The sequence below is a fragment of the Alligator sinensis genome, unplaced genomic scaffold, assembly GCF_000455745.1.
Source record: "Alligator sinensis unplaced genomic scaffold, ASM45574v1 scaffold544_1, whole genome shotgun sequence".
Taxonomy (NCBI): Eukaryota; Metazoa; Chordata; order Crocodylia; family Alligatoridae; genus Alligator; species Alligator sinensis.
In genome coordinates this window covers 2470646-2489405 of record NW_005841937.1, presented here as the reverse complement: position 1 = coordinate 2489405, position 18760 = coordinate 2470646, and the positions used below count along the sequence as shown (strand labels likewise).

The 18760-nt window shown below is 42.5% G+C and overlaps 1 long non-coding RNA gene across 1 annotated transcript in view; it reads right to left on the bottom strand.

Annotated features, from left to right (window-relative positions):
- The window catches only part of LOC112549595, a 41869-nt gene that overhangs the window by 11513 nt on the left and 11596 nt on the right, over positions 1–18760 (bottom strand). The gene's annotated exons all lie outside the window — the stretch shown is intronic.

Below are 18760 nucleotides of genomic sequence, written 5' to 3'. Positions count from 1 at the left end.
TGGGAGTGAAGGGGCAATAGCATGGGCAGAGTTGCTCAGCACCATAAAGCAGCAGGGAGAACAGCTGCAGCTGGACCAGCTTCCTGGAGAGTGAAGGGGGCAGGGAGAGCTCTGATTTCCATGATTTAAAAAACCCAAAATCAAATGTCAAAATATATAGATATTTAGAATTTATTTTATTAAAATGATTGAGGCATTGATAGGCTTCCAAATTGCTTTAAAACTGTAGCTATATCAATAAAACATTGTGTTAAATTGATACATATACACATATACTATACACACGTGTGTGGGGGGTGGCATTTCATTTTAATTGCAGAAAAAAATGGATTGGGGGATGTTAATCAGAGAATTTGGTATTTTTATCACAGAATTTGCAGTTTTTAAACAGAGAAAACAAGGATCCCTGTAAGCATTACTTATGTAAAATAACTAGGTGCAGAACTTTTGGGGGTTCAGACAGAAGTTCAGCTCCCAGCTGTAACACAGAAGGTTTTATGCAAAGTACTCTTAGTTACGTTACCCCACACCAAGCAGAAGTCCACTGTTGGTTCCGGGGAGGAGGGGAACGTAGCTGGGCCTGGGAGCCTACAGCCAGGTTCCATAGCAATGGCCAGGCTCCCTGTTTTCAGAATGGGAGGGGGAAAGGCAGCAGAAGGAGCTCATTTGCGGGGCTCCCCAGCTGGTGCTGATGGGTGGGGTGGGTACATTGGATCTCAGGGAGGGTGGGGGAGGGTTTCTAATATACTTGCCCTACCCTCCGAGTGAACTAAAAAAACCCCAGGCTGAACTCCCTCTGCTCCTTTTTCCCCCTCCCATTCTGAAAACAGCAATAGGCTGGGAGCTGTGCAGATACAAGTTATAGAAAATGCCACATTTTGAAACATCTTCATTTGATACCTCATGCTATGAGGGGTCAGATTTTCACCCCATTGACCATTTTTGAGGCTGTCTGCAGCTATGAACTTGTGTTTGGTCACAGCTATAAACTGCTCTCTGTGACCAGGTCAGGTGAAAATTGTCACTTCTGTCTGCAACCTTGATGGCAGTAGCATAACTGAGGAGGGGCTATCAGGGTGCCATACCCAATAACTGCCTTTGGGGATGAGGGTACAAAAATAGCTGTAGCCACAGTCCGCCCAACTGTGCCACTACCATCAGCACCCTAGGCATAGAGTCAAAGAAGAAGAGTCTAATGTATATGGCACCATCTAGAAGAGCAGCTCTATGCTCAGGGCAACTGTAGCACACAGCAGCACTGGTGGCCAGGGTGCTGATGGTAGTGGCACAGTTGGTCAGACTGTGGCTGCAGCTATTTTTGTACCCTCATCCCCAAAGGCAGTTATTGGGTATGGCACCCTGATAGCCCCTTCTCAGTTATGCTACTGCCATCAAGGTTGCAGACAGAAGTGACAATTTTCACCTGATCTGGCCACAGAAAGCAGTTCCAGATCATCCCTATCCAAACCAGCCCATACAAATGATCATCTAAACTCTATGAAAGACTGCCATCACCCCTGACAACACAGACATAACACCCTAACTTGCCACAGGTAAAACAAGGGAACCAGGTCAGCCAATGTCCTGCCTGTATGAAATGTCATCAATATTTGCTTAAAAGGTCCCAGATAGAGGGCCATTCCCCACCACTAGAACGGAAGGCAAAAACACCCACAGTCTTTACCAAATCTGACCATGGGGTAAAATTCTTTCCTGACCCCAAATAGTGTGATCGGTCTGACTGTGAGCAGAGGGGCAAGACCCTCTGGCCAAGAATTGCAGAAGCATTGCCACACCCCAGTCAAAGTCCTCAGCCTTGGCTCTGGGAAGGCTTAAAAACACCCTGACACAAATAGAAGAAAATGGGAGTGGGGGTGGGGAAGGCAACCAGCAAAGCCCAAAAGCATGGGAAATAACCATGCTAAGACATAGGCATAGCTACAGCTATATCATCCCTAACCAATGGCTGTCCAACCTCTTTTTGAACAGTTCCAGTTATGGACAGTTTCTTCCTATTCCACTGCCCCACAGTTGTCACAGTGAAGTTGTTCCATATATCCAATCTAAGCTTACTTTGCTGCAACTGCAAGCTACTGGTCTGTGTCATCCTCTTGGCAGCAAGAGATAAAAGGTGCATTCCCTCTTTTTTATAGCAGCCCTTCAAGTATCTGAAGATGGCTATCATGTCCTCTCCAAAGCAACTTTTCTGCAAGTTGAACATGCCTAGCTCCTTCAGCCTCTCCTTGTATTGTAACAGAAACCCCCTTTGTACATTACCCTTCTGGACATGGATATAACAGAAGTCCCTTTTTGCCTACACCTCCCCACCCCCCCATTTTGTGCATTTCTTTTCCTTCTAGGTATTGGCAGAGACCTAGCACACTTGTTGCATGGGTGTGGCAAGGCTCAGAGCAAGCCAGAAAGCTGATGTGGCTTTCTGCAGGAGAAACCTAGAAACTACATCTACATATCAATTAAGCTCAATGTCACTAAAGAAAACAAAAGAACTAAAATATCCACTGCAAAGACTGTAAATATATCCTGGTGCTAACTCACTATCCCCAGTAGCCTTTGATCCTTACTTCCTCATTGCATTTTTATATATTTCTCACAGTGCATTTTTATATTTCATCTGTCTCGTCTTTACCATGGCATTTTGTATTTTATATGTTATATTTTTAAACCCATGAGTGAATTTGGGTTTATGGTGATCACTATGTAATTAAATGACAATAACCTAGCCAAAGGAATGTAACAAGCCATTTTAAACTAATCAAGCCAAGGAACTGATTCCCAGAACTGAGCCACTCACCCTATGGACTATTCCTGTAACCCATGACAATATAGCTATTAAGTCAATAAGTCAAGGGTGGACTCCTGAAACTTCAGGTACCAGCAGGCAGAGACCTCTGTGACTAACAGCTGTCATATACTACTCAAAACCCATGTGGGACAGTGACCTCCAGATTGGGCAGCCAAGATGATGCTGAGGGATCACACAAGTCTGCCAGAAAGGGATAAAAAGCAGTGAAGCGTGACCCTCAGTGGCACCTTCTCATCCAGCATCCTGACCTACCGAGACAGAAGGACAAGCAGGTGACCCCCCTTCTGGAGAAGACATCGCCTTGATGGTCAGCTTCCTTCAACAGCAGGCTCCAGTGCCTCAGGCAGGTAGATACCAGTGCTCTCACAATCACTACAGTAGCTACTACACACTATACTACATGAGTTTGAATGACATGGGTTTGTGTGTGTGTGTGTGTGTGTGTGTGTGTGTGTGTGTGTGTGTACACTAAGGTGACCAGTACCACCCATAACTCAAAGTTTGCATTTATGATTTTATTGGTAACTTCACATCCCATCCAATAAACTAGAATTTATTACGATCCCGTGAGTTGGTGCTTTGTAGCCAACAGTATGACTTGCTGTTGATAATCTTTATTGTGTACCTCTGGATTCTCTCTAACTTATCCATGTCCTTTTTAAAATGTGAAGCCCAGAATTACATACAGTACTCCAGATGAGGAATAACTAGTGCCAAGTAGAGAGTCACTATCACCTCCTGTATCTTGCACCCAATGCTTCTATTGATGCATCCCAAAACCACATTTGCCTTTTGAGTGACTGCATCACACTGCAGACTTATATCAAGTCTACGGTCTACCAAGACACAAAAGTCCTTTTCCATAGTGCTGCCATCCAGCCAGTTGTCACCCATTTTATATCTGTGGTTTTTTTATTATTCCTTCCAAGGTGTAGTACTTTGCATTTGTCCCCATTGAACTTCATCCTGTTAGCTCTAGCCTGACTTCCAACCTGTCAAGATCTTTCTGAATTGCACTCTCAGCCTCCAGTGTGTTTGCAGTCCTTCCTAGTTTCATGTTACCCACATACTTTCTCAAGAAACTTTCCATGTCAGCATACAAAATTGTTAATAAACAAGTTGAACAGCACAGAGCTGAGGACAGACCCCTGTGGGACTCCACTTTAAACCTGCCATTCTGACATGGACCTGTTAATTATTACCCTTTCCTTGCAGCTATAGATACAGTTATCTATCCACCTTGTTGTAGTTTTATCCAGCCCACATTTCTCCAATTTGTTTATGAAAAGGTCGCGTGGGACCTTAACAAAATCCTTGCTGAAGTCTAGATATGGTGCATCTACAGCATTACCTTCATCCACCCAAGTAGTTACTGTGTCATAAAAGGAGATCAGGTTTGTTTGACAAAATTTGTTTTTCATAAATCTATGCTGGCTGCTTGTGATCAGCCCTTCCTCCTCCATATGCTTGCAAATGGCATTCCTTAGGATATGCTCCAGTAACTTTTCAGGTATTGAGGTGAGGATAATCCATCTGTAGTTCCCCAGGACCTCTCCTTTTTGCCTTTAAGGTGGGGCACTACATTGACCCTTTTCCAGCCCTCTAGTACCTGGTCCATCTTCCACAACTACATAAAGATCATTGCCAAAAGCTCTGAGATCTCCTCTGCCAGTTCCTTCAGGACCATGGGATGGAGCTCATCCAGCCCTGCTGACTTGAATTCATTCAGACCCATAGAGCTCTATGACAGTTTATTTTGTTATCTCCTCCCTCAGTTTGCCCCCTTCCATATCTAGATAAACCTTATTAGGTATTTGGCTGAAGCTTAATTTTTTTTTTTTTTTTGTGAAGACTGAGACAAAGTAGTTGTTGAGTAGCTACATCTTCTTTGCATCTCCAGTTAGGATTTCCCCCTGCCTTGTTAACAGAAGACCCACAGCTTCATTGGCCGTTATTTTCTGGCCAATATACTTATAGAACCTCTTCGGTCAGGTGCAGCTCATTCTCTATCTTTACCTTCCTGATTTAGTCCCTGCAGATTCTTGTTATTTCCTGGTATACTTCCTTTGTGACCTGCCCATTCTTCCATTGCCTGTATTATTTCATTTTGCATTTGAGGCAATTTAGAAGCTCCTGGTGCAGCCACATTGGTCTCTTCCCATTCTTCATGTGCTTCCATCATTTTGGGACTTTTTTTGTTGGGCTTCCAATACTGTACCCCTTAAAAGCTCCCAGCCCTCCTGGGTACCTTTATCCTTCAATTTATTCCCCGATGACACCATGCTTATTAGCTCCTTGAGTTGGATAAGATTTGCCTTTTTGAAATCTAGCATCCTAATTTTGCTGACTTCATGTTTTCCCTTTCTCAGGGTCTTGAATTACATCATTTTGTGATGGTTTTCTCCCAAGTTACCCATCACTTCACATCCTCCACCAGTTCCTTCCCTGTTGGTCAGGACAAGACACAAGATGGATGATTCCCTAGTGTATCCTTCACTTTCTGGAACAGAAAGTTGTCCTCCACACAAGTTAGGAACCAGCTGGACATTTTATGTTTGGTTGCATTGTTCTTCCAGCAGATGTCCAGAAAACTGAAGTCTCCCATCAGTACCATCCCATATCTTTTGGACAGATTTTTTTACCTGGTTGAAGAGTGCCTCATCTACCTCCTCTTCCTGATTAGGTGGCCTATAATAAATCACCAACATTATATCAGTGTCACACCTTTCACCTTTCATCTTCATCCAAATGCATTCTGCTTTGCTTTCTTCTTCTTCCTGAACCATGGAACAAGTGTACATATTTCTGACATACCAGGTAACACCACCACCTTTTCTCCCAACCTTGTCCTTCTGAAACAGAGTGTAACCCCCCATGCTGTCCCAACAAGAGCTGTCCCACCAGGTCTCATTGATGCCAATCAGATCATAGTTCTTTTCACAGGCTGCAGCTTCCAAATCATCTTTTTCATTCCCCATACTTCTCACATTTGTGCATCAGATGTATTTTGCATTTTGACTTCCTCACATCCCTTTTGCACCACTTGTTGCAGCCATGTAGCTCTCTGGCCCTTTCCCAGAGTGGAGTTACTTTAGTCCTTTTCCCTCTGGGCTATTCTCTGGTGTTGGAGGGTTTTAATCACCATCCACGGTGGAACCTAGTTTCAAGCCCTCCTTACTAGGTTGGGTAGACAACACCCAAAGATGCTCTTCTCCATTCTTGTCAGATGGATCCCATCTCTTGATACCAGTCCTCCTCCCAACAGCATCTGCCCACTGTCAAAGCAGCCAAACCTTCACATCAACAACACCATCTCAGCCATGCATTCACTTCCAGGATATGACAGTTTCTGCCTGGACCCCTGCCTTCCATGGGAAGAATAGATGAGAATACCACTTGCGATCCAAGCTCCTTAATCCTCGTACCAAGAGCCTCATAGCCATATTATTTGATTTATATGCTGTCTCATGCCTATAGTAGGCAGTGAAAGGCATGAGACTTCTCAATATAGGACACTTGCATTTAATATTAATATAAACACACGCTTTAACATGCACACACATTTCAAGTAGGGACAATGGAAAATGTTATTTGCCTTTGCTTTGCAAAGGCTGATTTTTTATTGAAAGCAAGTATTAGACTGTTCAAAAAAAAAAAAAAAGGAAACAGACTTGCAGCAAGAGACATTTGAAGCTTCATAGTGATAAACAATAAAAGTAAAGCAACATTTTGGGTTCACTGTAAAATCTGAATATGGCAATAGCTGAATGAGTTAAATATGACAGAAACATACCACCATTCAAAGAGAACCAGACTAGGATTGGAAATTCTTGCTATGGGTCCCTGGAGAGCAGAACTGGATTGTCATTGCATTGAAGGCAGAACAATTTGAAGACTATTCAAAGAATCTGAAAACCATAAGTCTTCTGGTACCATGGGTTTTCTCATTATTTAATGGTGAAAAGTGACTAGATTAATTTCTGTGTTGACATAGCTGTTTACATCTGATTGTTAGGTGTTTACACAATAAATAAATCCAAAGTATATTTAAATTTAACTGTTCTGCTGTGCTCAGCACTTTGGAACATAAATACTCATTGACATCTAAAGATTAAGATTTGTTAAATGCTGCCTACATATATGTTGACTTAACTCCCACCATAGCCAGTGCAAGATAAAGATTATGTCTGAAGACAGAACTTGTTTTTTTGGCAAATCTGCAATTGTTGATAACTATCCCAGCAAAATTATACCATGAAAGGTGGGAAAATCTGCAATCTTTTCTCTGACTTCCATGGTAGTTTTGTATGAGTAAGGCCTGAAGACCTAATTTCCCATGTATAGAATCTAATCATTGGAAGGTAGTCTTAAAATTCACCACCCCCGCCCCCCCACCACCACCACCAGTGTGAGAAGGAAAGCAACAACAGAGGGGCAAGCAGTCTTTGCCTCTTGCTCCTCATCTGCCCCACCACCACTTGCCACCCCGATCTATCCATCCTCTGTGCCTTCCCCATCCCAGCCACTTGATCCCCTGCTGCTTACCCCCTCACCCCTGCCCCTCCCCATGGTTGGTCACCCTATATGGTGACTCTTACTCTATCCCCAACCTGGCCGGGCAGCAGCCCCGACTCCAGTCCCAGCTCAGCAGCAGCATACATAGGCCTGGCCCCAGCCTCGGTCAAGTATCAGCAGCTCCAGCCCCTGCCCTGGCTCCTGCTGGGTAGTAATGATGGCAGAAGCTCCAGCCCCAACCCAGAGCAGACAACAGCTCTGGCTCTGGCCCCAAACCTGAGCCACAGTTACCACTGCCACCTATCCTGGACTGATACATGAATCCAGGATGAGGCTCCCCACCCCCCGCCATGGTTAATGGAAGGGAAAAAACCTCATCTGAGATTCAATTAAATATGGTACTCCCCCACTATACCGACAGCAATCACTGAGGGCCACACTCATTCTGAGTGAACACTGTAAAAGGAAGTGGGGAGGAAATGGAGTTCTGGTGTGTATTTTGCAGAATGTATACTAGTACTTAAAGAATCTGCAATGAGTTCAGTTCCAAACTAATAAGTTTGAAGGTAATTGCTTATCATCCACCAGAACATGCTACAGATACTAAACTGTACATATCTGGAGCAAAACCAGTGACCAGGAATTTAAGGAAGAAAATTATAATAGAAGAACACTCAGGGCCAAGATCCGCTATCAAGAGCAGTGTGTGTAACTGTCTTAGTTTCATTTTCCAAAATTTTTCAATGTACAACATTAGCAATACTCATATCTTCCCTTTCCTGTTCTGTTATAGCAATTAATAAAAATACTGTATTTCACAGACAGACTTATTTCCCAAAATCTCAAGGTAATACGACTACTGCTGGTTAAAAAAAATTCATCCAAGTGACCTTCTGAGAGAATTGGGCTTTCAACTAAAAACTTTTGGGTTTTTCACAAAAAAAGAAAAGCCTTTCAACTGTTTTTGATTTTTTTTTTAATTACATTTGTTTTTAATACACACTTAAAAGCCCAAGATAAGTCGCTGTTCCCCCTTGTTAGAGAGGAAAGGGCACAAGACAAGGGACTTAAACTACAACTACAGATTCAGGTCAAGTCTCAGGAAAAACTTCCTAACTGGAACAGTAGGACAATGGAACAAGCTGTCTTGAGAAGTTGTGGAATCTTCTTTAGCAAAGACTGGGATGACTGAGTAACAGCAAATCCTACATTTTTGCAGGGGGTTGAACTAGGTAACCTTCAAGGTTCCCATAACAGAGCATACCTGAAGGGTGGCCTCAAGGGCCTGGCCTGCAAGGACATCCTGCATTTCTCTGTTCTCCTTTAAAACCCCGCCCTCAACCCCCCTGCCCATGGTTCACTTACCTGCCATGCCTTACTGAAATAAAGGGCATTTGTACACATTCTTATGCCACAGTGCTGAGTACTTTTTAAAGTGCCCAGCATTGCAGTGCATGCAGTTGTATAAGCAGTGAAATACATGTCAGTGCAGATAAAATGGTGGTGGCATGCTTTTGAACTAAAACATGTTTTTGAACTAAAATATCTAATAGATGTTTTAGTTCAAAAATGCACTGCCGCCATGTTCTGCATGCTGATGCACATTTTGCCATTTATACAACTGCACATGATGCAGAGCAGCACGTGCCAAATGGACTTAATTAATCAAGTCTGCTCTGACCTGCCAGATCTCCACCACGTCATAGGATGAAAAGGTATGTGTATAACTGCCAAAGTCTCTGGGGGAAGTTACCAATGTTCTTAAACTAAAAAGGGCAGCTTGGTGGTACTGCTCCCTAATCAACCTCCATTCCCTGGCTGTGGCCCCTCCCTACTCAGGCTCCTGTCCTTCACAAAAAGAGAAGAATAAAAAAGAAAAAGAGAAAACTAGGGGTTGCTGGACACACTGCTCTGCAGCCTGCTGGTCTCCACTCACAGCCACTCCTAGTCCACCAGTTGTTATAAACTAAACAGAAAACAGAACTCATGGACTGGGTTAAACAGTCCTTGGCAGAAAGCTCAACCCCCTATAGCACACAAGAGCTGTCCTTAATTAAATCCTTAGTCTTTCAAGAGCACTTGCTTGATCTCTCTGCAGGCAAAAGCTCTTCCTGATAGACTTATAGTTCTCTCCTCTCACTATAGAGAGCTCTGTCCTTCTCTGCAGCCAGACCCAAAGAGTCCTTCTGCCCTGGAGGAGAGTCTATATACAGGTCAGTGCCTCCCTGCTGGTCAGCTGATCTGGCTGCCTGTTCACAGGGCCCAAGTGCTGCCAGTCTCACAATCAGCCATTCAGTGGTCTGTTGCTAACAGTCTGCAGGAAATAAGTCCATAACCCAGGGACAGCCAACTCTCATTAGACACTCTCTCCTCTCACCAGCAGCATGCAGTTTGCTCTTTCTTACTAGGCTGGGTGCTTATCCTGGCAGCTCTGCTGCTTTGGCTGTCCCTGGCTAAGACTGCTTTCTACTGCAGGTAATCACCCTTCACCCCTCAAACCACAAAGGTTCTACATATAAGGTGGTCTTGCCAGTTTTTCTATCCTTGCTCTCCTTTCCCAGTAATAGGGTTAGAGATCTGTTTTAGAATGAACTACTAGGTTCAGAAGATTCTCCACGCTTGAACAAAGAACGTACTTACGGTTGTTTTTACTCTTGCAAACCTATATTTAAGGATACTTGCAGAGGCAGGCAATAGGACAGAGTAGAGGGGATGATTACTTTACGCTGGCTCTAGGCGGCAGCTGCTACTCTGCATAGTTCCCCTGGCCCTGGAGTGTTTTGATTTTGGGGATGTGATAGCCTGCACCAGGCTCTGCGCAAGTTAGATTTCTTGCTAGAGTGGAGGAATTCTTCATAACTTAAGAATGTACAGCTTATATAGTCTGGACTAAATAACATTATTTTGAACTGGGGATTTGGTTATCTCAAGCTAAGAATTTGGGGATGAGTCGTGATCTAACACACTTGGTGTTTACTACATTCTACTGTATTACAACATTCTACTATCTAGGTTCATGGTTCAGTCACGCTCACAGAGCAGAAAAGCTATGTGTTGTTTTACTAGCTTACTATAAAGTCAACATACAAAACTCTTGCTATGAGCATTAAGCAAAGCTCTTACTATTACAAGATCCCTGTTGCAGTCCCTTTCCTATGATTCTATGAGTTATCAATAATTCAAAATCTCATAATCTTAAGTACATGTGGATCAATCTAACAAAGCCCAGGAGGGGGTCATGGGGTGTGTGCAGGGGCAGAGAGGTTGTTGCTAAAGACCACTACATGAAGCCAGAGAACAGCATCAGTTATTACATACTTGAATATATGAAGAAAACACTTGTCTTTTGGGACCACCAATTTGGGAGGTATATGATGGGGCTCTCAATCAGCTAGTAATAGAGTACCTAAAATTTTTCTAAAATTATACATTATAATCTATTAACGAAGAGCTATTATACTTACCACAAGGTAAGTCTATTTTAGACCTCATTATAAAGCTGGACTGGAAGATCATGGTTGCCTAAGAACCAGTTATCATGACCTGATTTTACTCAGCATGGGCAAACAGAGGAGAGTCCCAACTAGTAGTATGTATAGTTGGTGCTTGAAAACTGCTATTTTTTTAAGCTGAGGAAAACTAGAAGGAAAATGTATTGGGAAGAAAACTTTAGACAGGAAAATACTAATGAAAATTGGGAAGTCTAAATTTTTATTAGGAGAACAAAAAGCCACAATAAGGGAAGAGGACCACCATGGGTAAACCCCACATTGGTTCAGAGGAGACGTTACGCTTTAGACTAATGAAGGTTATTAGAATCAATACAGGAGTAATGCATGAAATTTAATAGCCTGGGATATACAGAAGATCAGACTCAATGTCCTTCTGTCTTTAAGATTTATATCTATCCTGCCCATGAACGACGCATGCCCCCCGGAAGCTGGGGGGCATGGCTGCACTGGTGGTGGCGGGAGCCTGGCAGCAGTAAGCGAGGGAGCTCCCATAGACACTGCCAGCCCTGTCAGTGGTGGCGGGAGGGGTGGGGAGCACTGACCAGGGCTCGGTGACCACCCGCAGGTGCTACCAGCAGTGACAGCGGCAGCCAGGGGCGATCATGGACCACCCACAGATGCCACCAGTGGCTTTGTCAGTGGGGTGGCGAATGACGACTGCCCTCAGGTGCCGCCGACAGCATCAGCAGCACATTTTCTCAGGGGGTGCATGTGCACCCGCATGCACCCCCTACACGTCGCCCCTGATGCCGCTAGTGAGGATGCATAAATACTAATAACTCAGTAACAAGCTTGCAGTACAACTGCATTCACAGTAAAGTAACTTGGGAACAGATTCTCCTACAAATTTCCCTCTTAACTCCTATTGGGTACAGTGGAGCTAAGAACGAAAAAATCTTTAAGATCTGGGCCAGGGCATCTCTGTCTGACCATACAGACATTTAAACCAATGAAAAACAGAACTTTGAAGATTCCTTAAAGGTTTTTGTGAAACTCATTTACATCTTAAAACAACTATAAAAAAATGCATTCTGGAAAGATATTTAAACACACTGGAATAACATATACATTGGCTTTTTCGCTTTCCTTTCCCTCTTTTAACCATTGCTTGGTATATTGTTGGCTTCTTGTACCTGACCAAATGGTTATGATATTTCATTTCAAACTGCTAAATTAAATATATGACTAAAATTGTACTGAATTGAGTATGAAGAGCACTTGGGTATGGTAGGATGATGGAATTGGTTTAACTTACTTGCTAAATAAAGCACACTCATGGCTTTGTACATATCCTTCCCTTATGAAATGTTGACTTTGTTCTACCACTCTCATTTGGCACCTCATTAGTTGGGCAGTTCAAGGATTTCTCTCTTACCACTTTCTCCATTGGAAAAAGAGCTGGTTTACTAAACTGACAGTGCTAGATGTATAAGTCTATGTATAGCTCCCTTTTTAAGCAAAGGAGAATTTTTACATGCAACTCTGGCAATACCTGCAATGACTCATTTCACAGTCACTCTGCATCAAGACAACACTATTCTCTCTTCCTGATTGGTTTCCTGAAAAACTCTTTACATCAAGGTGTCAAACATATGGCTCACAGGCCCGATTTGGCCCACATAGCCAGTTCATCTAAGCTACCAAGCTAGCAGTGGACTACTGGAAGTTTGGGGTGTAGTCAGCAGTAGACATGGCCTGTTGCAAAATATGGAGTGCTATGACCCTGGTGAACATAAATCTTAGCATCAGGCAAGCGAGGACTCTGCTGACACACCTCTTGCTTGCCCTGTGACCACCTGGTCCACCACCTGTTGGGCACTTGCCCCTCTGCCACTATGGTGTCAACCACCATGGTAACTGCTACCACTGTTGAGGGGACCACCACCACTGGCCTATGGCGTAGGCCAGATCCTGTCTGTGGATCCATTTGGCATCTGACCTAGGGCCCCAGGTAAATTTGACATCTCTGCTTTACATCTTAAGCAGTTTAAATTCCTTTGTGTTAAATGGTTATTTGAAAATTAACGGCAGAACAGTGAGGAGCAAAACAAAAGTTACACAGTAGAGAGGCAGTGCTCACAACTCCATAGCTGAGTTGGTACTAGGATTTTCATGTCAAGAGGAAAAAAAATCAATTGATTTCAAAACACAATTCCAGAATAGGCTCTCTGTATTTCATATGTGAGCAAATTCATCTTCATGAATTTTCTAGGGATGTTTCAAAGATTTAGCAAGTTAAAAGCTGTTAAAACACACCCTCCTCCTCATCCTCTGCAGAAGTATCCTTCTCTATCTCCACTATCCAGCACTTAAGGAAAAGGAGGTACCATTACTACTCTACTTACTCCCTTCCACACCCTCTCCAGCTATACAGAACAGGTCCCATAAGGGAAAGCTCAGCAGTGTCATTCTGTGTGACTTCAGTTTAAGGGCTGAAAGTCTGGCCAGCCCCTATATAGACAGAAAAATAAAGGAAGAACCTTCAGCACTCTCCTTTTCTGTTTTGCCTTTACATCACTAGCAGCTTTTTAGAGACCACTGCCTACCTTATGACCAACATTGTTTAATTGTTTCCTTGTACTTGTGTATCTTTCTGCATGAGCCTATACCAAGACAAGCATAGCAAAACATAGCAAAACTTTAATCCTGTTTCATTCAGGCTCAAAGTTAGGGCAAGTTAGCTAACTTGCAGTGCTGCAAGCTCATGCAGTTAGATTACAACAGTTGATACACAGTGGGTGCATCTACATGTGCGCTTTACTCCATAGTAAACTAATTAGCTCCTCAGTAAAGCGTCACCATCTACACATGCACTGGTATTAGGGTGCAGTAAATTAATTAAATCCACTGTAAGATAGTACCGTCGAGGACAACCATTTTACAGCCGAATAATTTAATACACTAAAATGTATATGTGGACACGGATCATGGGTGTAAATTGTGTCTGGTCAGTCCAGCCAGCCAGGGGCCTTCTCCAACATGGCTCAGATTGCTGCTGTCCCAGGTACACATGTAGACGCTGCACCTGGGAGCAGTCTCCTTTGTCTCAAACAGGTCCAGAGTGTATTGTGTCACAACTGCACAAGTAGATGCACCAACTCTGAGCAGCCACTACTGTTCTGTTTTTAAAGCAACTAAAAAGGAAGTTTGTCCATACCCTTAGATTGTAGGTACGGAGTCTATTTTTTTTTGTTCTGTTTAACACAATGGGGTCCCAGACAATGTCTAGGACTCTTAAGGCAATAGTAATAAAAACAATCTCTCCACAACTTGACAATCATAATGGCTGACCAGAACTGAGTTTTCAGATGTGTTTTTTAATAAAGAAGCTCTATAGTATATAAGTAATGCATCAAAGCTATAGTGTTTCCTTATTTTCATCAAACCATGAACATTTCTGGATTCTTTTTATGTTTCATAGATTTCATAGATATTAGGGCTGGAAGGGACCTCAGAAGATCATCAAGTCCAGCCCCCCGCCCAAAGGGCAGGAAGTCAGCTGGGGTCATAGGATCCCAGCAAGATAAGCATCCAGTTTGCTCTTGAAGGTGTTCAATGTAGGCGCTTGAACTACCTCCGGTGGCAGGCTGTTCCAGACCTTGGGGGCTTGGACAGTAAAGAAATTCTTCCTTATGTCCAGCCTGAAATGGTCTTGTAGTAGTTTATGACCGTTCGACCTAGTCGTCATCCCTTGGGGCGCTCTGGTGAACAAACGTTCCCCCAGATACTGGTGGTCACCCCTGATAAACTTATAGGTGGCCATCAGATCACCCCTGAGCCTGCGCTTTTCCTGGCTAAAGAACCCCAGGGCTCTCAGCCTGTCATCGTAGGGTCTGCTTCCCTGACCTCTGATCATGCGCGTGGCTCTTCTCTGGACTCTCTCAAGCTTCTCCACATCCTTTTTGAATTGTGGAGCCCAAAACTGGACGCAGTACTCCAGTTTAATGTAGAGCAAAGTACAAGCTTCCATTAAGCTAACCAACCTCCTATTCAACATGGCCATTGTCATAAGACTTCAGTAAAGTCATAATAGTCATTACATTATTATGCAGTTGTAAGTCTGGGGATTCTTTCTCTGAAAAATCAAACATTTACAGAGGATTTTATATATTCCCTACAAACATTGATCCTAAATCACCAAGTTTATGGACACCCAGAGGAACAAGCTGCTCTGTACATTTTTCCAAACTGATTTTATATTTTTTTCTGAAAGAGACTGCACAGTGCATTTAAGAATCCTGACATCCCTAAAAGAGGCCTTTAGAGGCTTAACTATAGGATATTTTATAGTCTGAGGTGAGCAAATGGCTCAAATCGGGCAATGGGAGGTAATTATTAGAAATTATTTTAATCCATTGGACATTTCAGTGACCTACTTGTTTTCCTTAGCTGTCATTTACTCCTTTCTCTGCCACTACCCCCTTTCCATGAAGATACTATCCATTCATTTTTGTTTTATTTTCAAAGACAAAATATATCCCTACTTCAATTGTATGTTAGCTGGGGAGCATCACATTATAAACTAGTTTCAGTTGACTGCAGCCAAAAAGCCTTTTGTCAAAGGTCAGCTATGGCACTAGTACCTGCAGGTGTTAGTGCCATAGCTAGTCTATCATTCGTGTAGGCTTTATTAAATAAAAGAAAAATATCTGTTCCAACGTCCATCAGAAAAGTGTAAGACTTCATAAAGCCTGAAGTCCAAGGGAAATAGGAAGATATTTTATAGCTAATTTTCCACACAGCTTTCTAGTGAGGTGAAGAAAGATGGCATATGTCCTTCCGCCAGTCTTACCCGTTCCCCTGCCTTACCTCCTGCTCTACAGAATCTACTGGGTGGAACGCTCCCAAGATAACAGCCAAGTTTCCTTTTCACATGACAGTGGTATTCTCTTGGCTCAGACCGATGCCTCTTCTTATGAATCAGATGCGATTAAATCCAAGGTTTTTAAAAAGCTCCAAGGTCCAACTCCACTAAAGGTGTTGACCACTTTCAATTCTCATAAAAATCACTTAGAACTTCAAATGCTCAGTGGGCTTTCAGTCCTGTTTCACTACTAACCTCATTTGCTTCCCTTGTGCTTATAGATTTTCCATTGCCATGAATAAAAATGGCACATTTTTATAATGTACTATAAAATTGATTTTTAAATATGCTCACACTGAAGAAAATGGTTTGATTTCCACTGACTGCATACCACTGAACTGTGCTTAATGGACATCTAGCTGCCTACTGTCCTGTTTCTTTGTAAACAAGTGAGTAAAATAATACTTCATCCCATGATGGTTAAAGGAAAAACTAATTTGAACCTACTGGGCCAGATCCTGTTTTTAACAAGTGGACAGGATATGACCCAGGGAGGTTAAGGACTTGTGGGGAAAGGGAGGGGAACCTAGGCAGATTGAAACAGAATCAAACTTTAGGGCCTAAGTCTATTTAAATGTATACATAGAATAAGATCTGCTCCATTGCCTTTATTTATCTGATAAAGTTTAGATTGGTGCTAGTGAAGAGAAGTATATTAAATACCTGGGGGGTTTTTTATGATGCAGGATGGAGATTTGATACTCAAGAGCATCTTTCTATAGATATCCTTTCACACCTGCAAAAGTCCACAGGACAAAGAAGAAGCCAGAGTAGCTTATTTGATTGGAGGTAAATACTTTGTAACCTTAACAAGGAGATACAATCCCAGTTTGTGTGAATTTATAGTTAGCCATACTTGACTCCCACCAGAGCCTGAGCCTGGACATCTTTCAGAAGCACTGTAAGACTTTCCTATTTGGGCAGGTATTTAGCACAAAAAAGCTAGGCTGATATTGTTTAGAGGGGCCGTGATATGGCAATGCTTGCCCCAGAGAGGAGGCTCCATGGCCCCATCTGGCAGCATGGGCCCTGTTCCTGTAGTGAGGGGCCAAGAGTGGGGTGCAGGGCCCCATCCAACAGTAGGCCAAGCAAAGGCAGCACAGGGCCCAGTCATTGCACGTGGTGTCTGATCCAGCCCATAGATGGGTCCACACCACGCATGTGGCTTCCTGCACCAAAAGTTTAAGCACCCCTGCTTTACATGCTGCCTAAGCCCATGGGAAGAGATGGTCACTGCCTACAGGTAGTTTAATTTCCATCTAGGGTCCTAATCCTATTAAGGATTATAGCAAGTGCTTAATTTATGCATTTTGAATAATCCTATCAACCTCAATAGGGCAACTCAGTGCATAAAGTTAAGCATGTCCAGAAGTCTTTACAGGACTTTGATGTGATTTAAGACAGCACAACACCTAAGGGAACGTTCACAAGGAAAACAGAGGAAGAAGAGAAGCGTAAATTATGCAGTTACCTCAGCTATTAAATGTGAAGAATGCAACAGTTTCAGAGCAATTAAAAGCTTTTTACTACTTTTGTTAGTAATGAATAATCCTTCCCCAGTTGCTACTCAGTACAGGCATCAACTATTTGGCAGATTTCATATAGTAGTTTTGCATGCACCTTGAGGAAGGGTTTGAAAGGAAGAAATTTGTTGGCCAGAGGGAGTAGTTATGGGTGACAGCAGGGAAGGAAGTGAGATGTTTTTGGAAGAAGTAGCTGAGGCTAGGTCACTGAGGACAAAGGGCGATGACAGGAGAGACCAGAGAAGTTACATCCAGATCAGAAAATGGAAAATGGATCATAAGCAGGTTTTCATTTTTGAGTGCCTTCTCAAATCATATGTAAAAATAATGAACTTTTCTGTATCATTTTGTCTTAACCTATACCAGTCTGTGATTTAATAGACAGGAGAACAGAGAAGAAGTCAACATTCCTGAATTATATTTCCTGATGCCACAGTCTTATTTTATGAGCTTAGATAGACTGATTGTTGTGGTAAATCAGCTGAGATAAAGCAGTTTGAGATCCTGAAACAGCAGTAGATATTTGCTACTGTGCTAGCAGTTGTAATAGTTTGCTTAAGGCAGATACACCTAAAATGTGTACTTATTGGTGTCTAACCACAGCATACATCTGGGAACCGTTTTTAAACATATTTCTAATTCCATTATCAAGCCCTGTGATTCTGAACCCCATTTCACTATGGAAATCAAGAGGAATTTTGCCATTGACTTCAACAGGAGCATGATGAGGCTGAATGTATTTTTTGTTTCATATATGCATGAATACATAGGCAACAGCACATGATAGGTCTTACATTGCTAAAACATTATTACAGCCATATGATTTTGAAAGTTTTGACATTGGAAGCCAAGTGCTTTTAATCACCTGAAGAGCACATAAATCTCCAAGAATTTATCTAATTTCTAATTCCTGTTACACTGGCAGGAATATTCATTAAAATAGGTGGCTACACAGCACAACCTCTTAAGTTTCAATGTATGCTAATAGAACAAGAATTTACATTTCTTCAAGTTATTTTACTGAAGCAACATCAGTTAGCAGTTAAAATAAATATGTATGGAATATTTATCAGATGGGATGAAGGGCAGTGATTATGTAATGGAAAGGTGTGTCATGTTTTCTTGCAAAGCTAGAGCATTAGTGGACAACTTTCTATAAAGCTGCTGCCAAAGGAGAGAATTGTTCCATTGGTATAAGTAGTAGGTGAGGTCTGCGTAACAGCATTGAAAGTCCTTGGTTCAGACTGTTAATGAGTGATGGTAAGTGAGAAAGGGTCGCCCATGGGGAGCATTGCAAAAATACATTTGTATTATTCCACACTTCCCCAATTCAAGACAGTCCTTGTTGAATAATAATGTACAAGGTAATTTTCAGTCAGTGATTACTTGGCTTTAATCCCAGATTCATTATTCAAATAATACTGTGCCTGCACCAGGAATCCAGGAATGGGGCATATTGCAGGTAAATTTTCAGCTGAATGTCTAGGTTTGGTAGAACTTTGTCCATGAGGTGTTTGCACTT